We start from the raw sequence: 12,530 nt of genomic DNA on the forward strand, positions 1-12,530 counted from the left end.
TTCGGAACAAAATAAATGAATTAACGGCACAAATAGAGGTTAATAGGTATGATCTTATATCCATTAGGGAGACATGGTTACAAGGAGATCAAAGCTGGGAACTATATATTCAGAGATATGTGACTTTTTGAAGGACAGATAGGAAGGAAAGGGTGGTGGGGTAGCTTTGTTAGTACAAGATGGAATAAGCATGGTAGCAAGAAATGATCTTGGATCAGAAGATGTGGAGTCCATATGGGTGGAGGTAAGAAATAACAAGGGGAAGAAGACACTGGTGGGAGTGGTCTATAGGCATCCGAACATTAGCTATGCTGCAGGACAGAAAATAAATCAGGAGATAATGAGGGCATGTAAAAAAAGGCTGTACATTAATCATGGGTAACTTTAATCTTCATGTAGATTGGTAAAATCAAATTGGCAGAGGTAAACACGAGCAGAATTCATAAGAGTGTATGCGGGACAGTTTCTTAGAACAATATGTTGTGAATCCAACCAGGGATCAAGCTATTTTGGGCCAGGTAATGTGTAATGAGACAGGTTTAATAAATGATCTCAGTGGAAAGGATCCCCCAGGAATCAGTGACCATAATAAGGTAGAATTTAGCAGTCAGTTTGAGAGTGAGACTTGGGTCAGAAACAACTGTGCTAAACGTAAATAAGGATAATTACAAAGGAATGAGGGCAGAGTTGGCTGGAGTGGACTAGGATAGGATTTTAGCAGAAAAAACGGTTGATGAACAATAGCAGAAGTTTAAGAAAATAGTTCATGACTCACAACAAAGATATATCCCAGTGAGGAAGAAGGATTCAAGGTAGGGGAGAAACCAACCATGGTTAACCAAAGAAGTTAAGGATAGTATCAAATTAAAAGGAAAGCCATATAATATGGCAAAGATTAGTGCTAAGCCAGAGGATCGGAAACATTTTAAAAACCAACAAAAGAAGACCAAACAGAAAAGAGGGAGAAAATAAACTTTGAGGGTAAACTAGCAAGTAATATAAAAATGGACAGTAAGAGCTTTTTAAATATATAAAAAGAAGAGAGAGGCTAGAGTGAACATAAGCCCCTTAGAGAATGTGGCTGGGGAAATAATAATCAAGAAGCAGAAATGGCAGCGGAGTTGAATAAATACTTTGCTTCAGTCTTCACGGTAGAAGATGCTAATAGCATTTCAAAATGGAGCAAAAGGGAGGGAAGAAATAAATACAATAACTATCACTAGAGAAAAGGGAAGCTAATGAGGCTAAAGGCCAATAAGTGCCCTGGACCTGATGGGTTGCATCCTAGGATATGAAAGAAAGTAGCTACAAGTAATCTTTCAAGCATCTTTAGATTCTGGAAAAGTCCCAGAGGATTGGAGAATGGCCAATGTAACAACCTTATTCAAAAAGTGGGGGAGACAAAAAACAGGCAACTATAGGCCTGTTTTATAGCTTAACATCTGTCATTGGGAAAATGTTGGAGTCTATTATAAAGGATGTAATAGCAGAGCATTTAGAAATACATAACCTAATCAAACAGAGTCAGTATGGCTTCATGAAGAGGAAATCATGCCTAACAAATTTACTAGAATTCTTTGGGGAGGTAACGAGCAGGATAGATAAAGGGGAACCTGTAGACATAATATATTTGGATTTCCAAAAGGTGCTCGATAAGGTACTGCACATAAGGCTACTTAATCAGATCTGAGCCCATGGTGTTGGGGGTAGTATATTAGCATGGATAGAGGGTTGGCTAGCTAATAGAAGACAGAGAATTGGGATAATGGGGGCATTCTCAGGATGGCAACCTGTAACTAGTGGAGTGCCACAGGGATCAGTGCTGGGGCCTCAATTATTTACAATATATATGAATGACTTAGATGAGGGAAGTGAATGTACTATCACCAAGTTTGCGGATGACACAACAATAGGTGGGACGGCAAGTGGTGAGGATGACACAAGGAGTCTACAGAGGGACGTAGACAGGTCAAGTGAGTGGGCAAAAAACTTGGCAGATGGAATATAATGTGGGAAAATGTGAGGTTATGCACTTTGGCATGAAGAATAGAGGAGCTGAATATTACTTAAATGGAGAAAGACTGCAGAAAGCTGCAGCACAGAAGGATTTGGGAGTCCTCATGCATGAATCCCAAAAAGCTAACATACAAGTTCAACAGGTAATAGGGAAGGCAAATGGAATGTTGGCCTTTATTTCAAAGGGAGTTGAGTATAAAAATAGGGAATGCTAAAACTATATGTTGAATACTGTGAACAATTTTGGTCCCTTATCTAAGGAAAGATTGGAGGGGAGTCCAGAGAAGGTTCACTAGGTTGATCCTGGATATGGAAGGATTTTATTATGAGGATAGGTTGAATAGGTTGGGCCTGTACTTTTGGAATTTAGAAGAATGAGAGGCGACTTTATTGAAACATATAAGATGTGTGACACTGTCACACATGATGGGTCATGTTTAAATAAATTTTCACTCTATTTATTAAAAAGTTTTCACAACCATTCAATCTCCCTGAGGCAGCTCCATGTAAAGTAAAAATACTTTATCAAACATTTTACGAAAGTCCATATACATTGTATCTCCAACACTATTTTCATCAAACCTCTCCATTACTACATCAAGGAACTTGATCAAGTCAGTCAAATATGATTTGCCTTCAACAAATGCATGTTGATTTTAATTTATTAAGCAATATTTTTCCAATTAATTTTGTCCCAGGTTACTATCCCAAAATATTTCCACCACAAACATTAAGCTGACCGGTCTATAGTTTATCCATCTTCCCTTTTTCGAACAGGAGTGTAACATTTACAATCCTCCAGTTCTCTGGCACCATTCCTATATCTAAGGAGGTTTGGAAGATTGTGTCCTCTACAATTTCCACCACTACTTTCCTCTGCAACCTAGGATGCATCTGATCCACACCAGGTGACTTTTCTACTTTGAGCACTGCCAACCTACTAAGTAAGAAAGAAACTTAATTTTATAGAGCACTTTTATAGCCAATGGATGTTTCAGAGTGCTTCACAGCCAATAAAGTAGTTTTGAAGTGTAGTCACTGTTGTAATGTAGGAAATTCAGCAGCAAATTTGTGCACAGCAAGCACCCTCAAACAGCCACGTGATAATGACCAGATCGTCTATATTTGTGCTGTTGTTTGAGGGATGAATATTGGCCATGACAACAGGATAACTCCCCTGCTTTTCTTTGAATAGTGCCGTGAGATTTTTTACATCCACCTGAACAGGCAGGTGGAGCATCGGTTTAACATCTCATCCGAAAGATGGCACCTTCTAAAAGTGCAGCACTCCCTTAGTACTGCACAGGAGTGTCAGCCTAGATTTATGTGTTGAAGCCCTGAAATTGGAATTGAACCCGGAACCTTATGACTAAGAGATGAGAGTGCTGCTAATTGAGCTGCAGCTGACACTCAAGTACCTCCTCTTTATCAATTTTTATCTTATACAATTTCTCTACTACCATCCTCCTTTATACTTCTTTAGTGAGGTTAGATGTAAAGTATTCATTCAGTACTTCAGCTATGTCCTCTGCCTCCACAAATGGGTCTCCTTTTTGGTCCTTAATTGGCTCCACCCTTCCTCTGAATACCCTTTCACATGATTTATTTTCATGATAATAAAATACTTCTGTCCAATTTAGCCCTCAATGTTTGCAATTATATTAGTGGATGGGTTCAGGTTTTCTGTTGTAGTATTTATAACATTAAATGCAGCTACACACTTTAATATAAAGTTCAAATAATTGACCAGGGATAGAAATCTTGTTCGGCAGTCATTTCAGAATGTTCAATGGAACACAAATCTTCCTATTCTTACTCCATACTGAGATAAATAATAAGAAGTCATTTGAGTGTACACCTTAAAACATTTTTTTAAAAGATATATAAACTCAATTAAAATGATCTTTTGAAGACTTTGGTCAATGCTATTACTTTATCATAAACTGCTCAGGACATTTTCTTTATTGTGGCACCCACCCTTCTATAGCACAGCTACATAACTCAATACAGCTACAGAAGTATTCATAAATGGCCGTCCAAAATGACCATTGCTCTCGAATATTCTTCTTATCCTGTTGTGCAACACATCCGTCTAATACATTATATTTTCTTGGTTATACATGGTTGAAAGTACAGTTGCTCCTGACAAAACGCAAAAAAACGTTTCTTAGTCATAAGAATGATTAAAGCTGTGAGTTGTCGCCTTTATTATATCATAAAACTTATATATAAAATTTACAATGTGGTGACGATGAGAATATTCCCATCCGAACTCTGCCCTGACCAAGTGTTTGAGATAAACATGTGATTTGCACATTGCCAAGGCTTGTTTATTTTGCACCAGATCAACAGAAAGCATATTCCCTTATTATTAAGGTAGTGCAAATCTTGCTACACATGTACATTTTATAGCTATGAGAATAAAGTTTACGAACCTAAATTCACAATGTGCAATGTATTTAAAGCAGACTGATTATGATACAAAAATATCCAAGATGGCAGCAGCGTAAGCCCTCCACTGCACCATGGCTAGTTTTAGCATACGTACCAAATTTCTGGTCTTCTACAGTCTTGTGATAACCAGTGTTACATTCTACTATGGAGTCACTTTGCTTGTGAACCAGCCGCATGTTTATCTGTTGGTAGGTGAGTCGATTACAATATACAGCAGACGCAGAGACCAATATGAAATTAAGCATGCATTATTTATTTACACAAACAACAAAGCACTAACATGATGTGCACTTCTCCAACCAGACCCTACCCTAGACTAACATTAACATGGTAGCCCATGCTACACAGCTATTGAGTCTTAGAGTCATGTGGTCAATCTGCTCAGACTCTCTTAAAGGTACATTACACCTCAGATTACCACATCCCTCCCCCTTTACTTGAAAGTACATTTTACAAAATATTAGCTATTTACATAAATAAACTATTTACAAATTCAGCTTTTGTAGTTCTATGACTTTGGATGGTTTATCTGAGGCCTTCCTCTCAGGAGTCATCTGTCCATTAGGCTCCCCAGTAGGAACCTGTAAGTTTGCCTCTTCGACTCTCTCAGGCTCAACGGGTCCTACAGGTACGTCCAAAGCAAGAGGAGTTCCTTCTACATGTGGTGTCGACTCCAACGGGAATGTCCAGCACACATTTTCTTGTGGATCTGTTTCCCTTTTCCTGAGGTGATCTACATGTCTCCTGATTATCCGATCTTCAACCGATATATAGTGGGACAGGGGTCCTGTCACTGCACTGACTTCACCTGATAAACATTTGAGCCCATCTCCAAAGTCCTTTGCAAAAACTGCTTCTCCTACAGTGAAGTTTCTTTCACGATTGTGGTAATGTGTTCATTTTTCTGGGCCTCCTGACTTCTCTCTACCCTGCCCCCTAAATTCAGCCTTTTGAGGCTCAAACGTGTCCTGAGAAATCTTTTCATTAATAACTCTGTGGGGGGCAATACCAGTGGTCGTGTGTGGCATAGTCCTTTAGCTGAGTAGGAAACGTGGTAATTTCATTGCTATAGAGTCCCCATCTAGTTTTTTCATTCCGGCCTTGAAAGTCTGGATTGCCCTCTCGTCCAACCCATTGGATGCAGGCGGTATGGCGAGGTCTTGACATATGTTGCGCTGTTGAGATTTGTAAATCTTTGGAATTCCCCACTGGTGAATGCCGTTCCATTATCAGACACTATTATCTCTAGTAAACTGCGTATCACAAAACTCTGACGCAATCTGTCTATGGTCACGGCAGATGTGGGTGATCTCACTTCATATATATCCATCCATTTGGAATAAGCGTCGATAAGTAAGAGGAACATTATGCCCAAAAAGGGCCCAACATAGTCAATATGGAGCCAGACCCATGGCCTTCCTGGCCATTCCCAAGGATGCAGTGGAGCAGAAGGAGGCAATTTCTGCACCTGTTGGCACTGCATGCAGCTCCTGACCATGTTTTCGATCTCAGTGTCCATTCCTGGCCACCATAAGTAGCTGCGTGCCAACATTTTCATTCTAGAAATGCCAGGGTGAACGCTATGCAATTTTATCATTAAAGGATGTCTTCCTCTGGGAAGCGCAATGACTCTCGCTCCCCACAGTAAGATGCCATCCTGGCAGCTGAGCTCCTACCTCCTGTTAAAATATGGCTTAATTTCATCCGACTTTGGCTCATTAGACCACCCCTGCAAGACTAGATCCCTAATGTGAGACAAAACTGCATCATGGTCTGTCCATTCTGATCTGTTTGGCATTCACTGGTGATGAATCCAGAAAGTTAATTAACAAGACAAGTTCTTGAGGGATGGGGACATTCACAGTGCTGTCATTTAAAGGTAATCGGCTCAGCGCATCGGCATTGGCAATCTGGCTGGTGGATAAAAGTATATTCGTAAGCAGCTAGAATCAGTGCCCACATTTGGATGCATACCAAGGTGATTGGGGGTATTGCCTTATCTTCCCCAAACAAGCCTAGCAGTGGCTTGTGATCAGATACGATGGTGAAGTGGCAACCATGGATGTATTGGTGGAATTTCTTAACGCCAAATACAATGGATAAGCCTTCTTTCTCTATTTGTGAGTATCTTCAATCTGCCACACTGAGTGTTCTTGAGACGTAGCCAATGAGCCATTTGGAGCCATCTGCCATCCGGTGGGAGAGTACTGTCCCTGTTCCATAAGGGGATGCATTACAGGTTAAAATTAATTCTTTCTTTGGGTCGACATGTACCAACAGGGCCAATGAATGTAGTAACTGCTTTACTGCCATAAAAGCCTGTTGCTGTGGGGCTTGCCAAGTCCACCTGTGGCTTTTCTTGAGTAACCCATGTAATGGAGCCAGTACTGTTGACAAATTTGGGAGAAAACGACCATAGTAGTTAACCATCCCCAAGAAGAACTTGAGTTCTGTGGCATTTTCCGGGGCTGGTGCCTCACGAATAGCTCTCACCTTGTCTTCTACTGGGTGAACGCCCTGCAAGTCAACCCTATGACCCAGGTAAACCACTTCTTTTGCTTGGAAGATACATTTTTCTTTTTCAACCATATTCCGGCTTGTGAGAAATGCTTCAACACCTCTTCCAGGTTAGCCGGGTGTTCTTCATCAGTCTTGTTACTAGGGCATCATCAAGATAAACCATCACATGGGGTAGATCTGGGAGTAAATTTTCCATAGTCTGTTAGAAAATGGCACAAGCTGATGAGGCTTCGAAGGGTAACCTGGTATAACCTCCTGTGTGTGTTTATAGTCACAAAATCCCAAGAGGCCTTTTCTAGCTCCACTTGCTGGTAAGCCTGGCTCATGTCGAGTTTTGTATATGCGGTTCCCCCTGTCAGCTTGGAGTACAAGTCATCATTTTTTGGTATAGGGTGCCTGTCAAGTCTGGCCACTTAAGTTCAACTTGTATATTCGCATATTCGCACAGCCTGGTTAGGTTTTAGTACTGGAACTATGGGCGCTGCCCATTCGGAAAATTGTACAGGTTGTAAGACTCCCAACCTTTCCAACCTGTCTAATTCAACATCAACTTTCTCTCACAATGCATAGGGGACTGGCCTCATCTTCAAATGTCTGGGGGTTGCTCCAGGATCCACGTGGATTTTAGCTTGCAGCCTCTGAATCTTCCCGAGCTCTTCCCCGAACACAGAGGCACATTTCTGTAATAATTCTTGCAGATTTTTCATTGTGAGTTGAAAAATCTCAATGCACTCCAACTTTATTTCCTTAAGCCAGTTCTGACCAAGCAGAGTTGGACCCTCCCCTACCATCACTATCAGGGGTAGGTTAGCAGACTGGCTTCCATATTGTACCGGAACCTTGCATATACCTTTCATTCGTATGTCTTCACCAGTATATGTCTTTAGTCTGGTATCTGAGTTTTCCAGCTTTAGTGAGTGGCCTCCTCCATTCAGATACTTAAACATGTGTTCCCCTATGACTGTCGTGGATGCGCCTGTATTGACCTCCATTCAAATGGGTTTTCTGTTGACTTTTACTGTCACGTAGATTGGCTCTGTTTTACCCATTTTTAAGTTGTGTAGCGAGTAAATATCTGACTCTGTTTCTTCTGGTTCCTCCATTATATAAGTTTCACGACTTCTGCCTTTTTGTTTGAAATTTTGCCTCAATCTTTCTTTACAATATTGCATAATGAGCCCATTGCAATGACAGTAGAAACATTCGGTTTTTCTAAATTGTTGTTCATTTGCAGGCTGTCTGGTTCCAATTCTGCTATTATTAATGTGGTTTTTATCCATTAAACCATTGCTTTTTGCTGGCCTGTTAATGGCGGCTGTTTCCCGCCTTTCGGTGGAGCCCTGCGCTTCTGTGCCATTTCTAGCCGGTGCTTCCCTCCCGATGTGAAGAATGGCGCCATTTTGTGCTCCCTTGATTTCTTCTGAGTCCCTGACCATGCTTTCCATTGTGAGTGCCAACTCCAGTACCTTGCTGAAGTCTAAATTTGTTTCTGACAACAACCTTTTTTGAATGGCGTCTTCGTTAATATCACACACTAATCGGTCACTGCGTTGTTACCGAGGGTTTCAGCTGAAAGTGGCTTTTCACAAGATTCACCAACTCATCAAAGCTCTTGGAATCTGGGGCATTGGGTGCCATCAGACTAGGAATTAGGCCTTAGGTTTTACTGCCATATGCTGATAAGAGAATTGCCCGCCTCTTCTCCTCCCCCGATATATGTCATTAGTCAAAAAGAAAAATGCGAGGTATTTAATATAATGTGACCAGTCATCGGTCTTCTGATCAAATAGTTCGATGCAGCCAAATTGTGGCATACTGAAGGAAGATAACTTCGACGACTATGGTGAGGGCTTACAATTGTAATGTACTTACAATCGACCTGCAGGGCATGGCTGATTCACTACAGTTGAGTTTTCGCGACTTTCCTTGGTGTCATCAACTGGTTGTGTTTTGCCTCGTCGCCAGTTGCTATGTTCTACAATGGCGTCGCTTTGTTTGAGAACTGGTTGCACACTTATCTATCGGCAGGCGAATCGATTACAATATACTGCAGATGCAGAGACCAATATGAAATGAAGCACATGCTATTTATTTACACAAACAACAGAGCACTAACATGATGTGTGTTTTTCCAACCAGACCCTACTCTAGACTAACATGAACATGGTAGCCCACACCACACAGCTATTAGGTCTTACAGTCTCGTGGTCAATCTGCTCAGACTCTCTTAAAGATGTATTACACCTCAGATTACCACAACCAGGTTCAAAGAAGATGCCAGACTCTTGCAAGGAAATAAAGATGAATTGGCAGGGTCAGTCCACCATACCGCCTAACAGAAAAAACAAAAACATTGCCAACATACAACAACACTGTGCAGCTAATGTTAGGCTTGATCATCTCAGAGTCCAAAGGTTGTGTGTCCAAGCCTCACTCCACAGAGTGGAGTATACAATCTAGGCTCAACTAAGGACAGCACTGTACTAATGGAGTGCTGCACTATTAGATGTGCCATATTTCAAATAAGATGTTAAGTCATAAAATGTTAGATCTAGTCCTCTGGATATAAAAGATCCTTTGACACTATTCAAAGAAGAGGTGTCCTAGCCAACATTCAACCCTTGAGTTAACAACAGGCATATCATACATTACCATTAAGGAGAATCACAGGAGAACTATAAAGCTGTTAAGGGAAGGTGTTCTTTATGGGAACTTGCTGAATGGCTCTTGCAGCCAGCAGCTGGTTCAGCATCGCTGCCTACTTCATGCTCTTCTTGTTCCTTTTGTGGTAGTTGCCTAAATGCACCTCTAGACCTTAGTTATCCAAAGACACATAATGATATCTCAAGCTGTATAATACGCAGCATAAGGAATCCTTGAAACGTTTACAGGACTATATTGCGGGATACCTCCAGATCTTACCAAGCAGCTGAAGGATTGATTCAATCTGACAATGGTGTGCTCAGGGAGTACTCTGATGAATTCATGCACCTCATTATATCTGTGATCAGCTGATGTCCTAAAATATCACACAAGTCTCATAAGGTATGGCTGCATAGAATCACATCAATCTCCCAGGACTTCCCTGAGAATTACTTTTGTGGGTCAAATATTGGTAACTGGCTGGTTACGCTAGAATGGAAGATACTGTGACCTCTGCTTTGGTAGTAAGCATCAATTTATAGAATCCAGTGCTGATGGTCATAAATAAGCTCAATGAATGAGTGGATTCCATTCTTATTCATATAGGCACTGGTATTGTGAAATAGAACAAGTGCAACTTAAACCCTTTTGAGACTCTAGCTACTCAATAAATATTACATAGCCTTCTCATGCTGTGTCAATTGACCAAGAAATGGAAGTAAGATGGCTTTCTCAAGCAAACAGAGCATCGGTCACTTACACATCTATTCACAGCTAATTGAAAACTGACAATCTTAGAGCATAAGAATTAAGGGCAGTTGTGACATTGATAAACACACTGTGCTGAATCTTTGGAGAAGGTTAGCTGCAGGTCTGATTAGAATATATGACATAACTTTACCGCAGCATTCCTTGAAAACTCAAGGCTCTGCAAGCCTTGCTCCTCTGATAAAGATATGTGCAGCTTTGTCTGTAGATTCCAAAGTACTCGCAGAGTCATGCAGACTGCTACTTCTTCCTCTAAAAAGCATAGAAGTTCCCACAAGAAACTCATTGAAGCTGTTCTAAAATAAGGGCAATAGCACAACAAATAGCACAAAGGCTCCTGGAAACCTAAATAACAACCAAAAACTAGGAAAAAATTGCAAAGTGGCCTTACAATTTTCTAGGCTCTTTAAACTTAGCTTTAAACAATTCAGTCTAGAAATCCTGGGACCCAGTTTATATAGCCGAGTAATGGAAAAAGTGCCACATCGGTGAAAATGGGGGAAAATAATCTGCATAATGACACTGGGACCTCATTTACGTGCACTAGCCACAAACTGGCAGATGCTTCTTAGACCCATTACTATCAATCTTGCAAAATCAGATGTGACAATTAAGTTGGAGCAGGTCCAGTGTAATAGATCTCCACCCACTTTAGTAATCAGTGACATCCACTTCACATCCAAAATTTGTGCATTAACCAACAGAAAAAGATTCAGACCGATAAACAGTGATTTTTTTTTAAACTGTATGTGGTGTAATTTTTAAAAGTGCAAAAACCACGCAACAATGTGCATTTATATAGTGCAATTAACAGAAACAAATTTCAACGTGCATCAGAGCAGCATAAGGAAAAGATCACAGACCCACATAATCACAGAATCACACAGTGCAGAGGAGGCCCTTCGGCCCATCAAGTCTGCACTGACACGTAAGAAATACCTGTCTGCACCGACACGTGAGAAAAGATATAGCAATCAGTCCACAGAAGGAAAGATTAGGAGGTTTGCCAAAAGCTTGAAAGATGCTAGGTTTTAAGGAGGCATTTAGTGAAAGAGAAGGGGTAAATAGATGGTGAAGGGAGTTGAAAGTTAGAAGTTTTCTTGTCTGCAGGCTGGGAATGTTCTGGTGATCATTTGCTGCACCAGCCTCTTCGCTGGGTCTTCAAGTTTTAGAATGTTTTCAAGTTTGGTTTTTAGCCTCTTACAAAGCCAGGCAATTAGGCATTTGCAGCATGCTCCCCGGGTGGTGCGGGTGGTTTGTATTTTAACTCTCTCCTTGACCCTGATGGGCACACCTGGCACTAATGCCAGGCTTGAATCCTTGCAGATTTCTCTCTAGAGCTTCATAATTCTGCTCCTACCCAATTAAGTCCGCCCATCTTGATGAATCAAGCAGACCAGAGAAAAAATCTACTCAGCCAGTGTCTCATGACAGTAAAAATAGCTGGCGTTAGCAAGAAAACCTGACGGGAGAGGTGATAATTAAACAAGGAAAACACTAACTGGCAAAAAGTAGTCACAAAAATTTCCATTTGATATTCCTTTGAGATATTTCCACACTTGTCAATGAGCTGCACTCCAAACTGACAGTCATCCACTCTGGGGCTGTGCACAATTAAACGCTCAAATAGGACCAGAAGTTGGTGAACAGCAGTGCATTGAAAAAGGATTGGGATTTTCACATTACACCTTCTATGTCATTAGTTGTGAAACTCAATGTGGCTGCATGGTTTGAAACTCAAGTAAATTTTCTCGCCCTAGACAATTTTGAAAATGATGAGGAACATTGGGGGAGGATGTTACCTCATTCAAAACCTACCCACTTGCACATAGTTAAAATTGGGTCTATTGTGATAAAGAAACACCTGGGAAATTTCACCTTCACACAATAGTTGCCCAGGGAAATGTATATTGTCAGGCCCTGCACTGTGTAGTGAATGATTTAACCTAATAAATGGCCCAGATGGCATTTTTATCTCCCAAGTACCAGCACATGAAATCACTGGTATTTACACTGCTCTCAAAAATTAAGGGAATCTGCCAGGTTAACCAACATCACAGGAGAACCAAAAAAGCAGTTACTCTTAATGCTAATGGAGAGCTGATCGTTTGTCAGTCCACCTCCCACAA

At 40.9% G+C, this 12,530-nt stretch overlaps 1 protein-coding gene across 1 annotated transcript in view; it reads right to left on the reverse strand.

Annotated features, from left to right (window-relative positions):
• Positions 1–12,530, reverse strand: part of wnt5b (wingless-type MMTV integration site family, member 5b) — a 152,059-nt gene that overhangs the window by 105,281 nt on the left and 34,248 nt on the right. The window lies entirely within an intron of this gene.

Source organism: Cetorhinus maximus, chromosome 22 (assembly GCF_964194155.1).
Source record: "Cetorhinus maximus chromosome 22, sCetMax3.hap1.1, whole genome shotgun sequence".
Taxonomy (NCBI): Eukaryota; Metazoa; Chordata; class Chondrichthyes; order Lamniformes; family Cetorhinidae; genus Cetorhinus; species Cetorhinus maximus.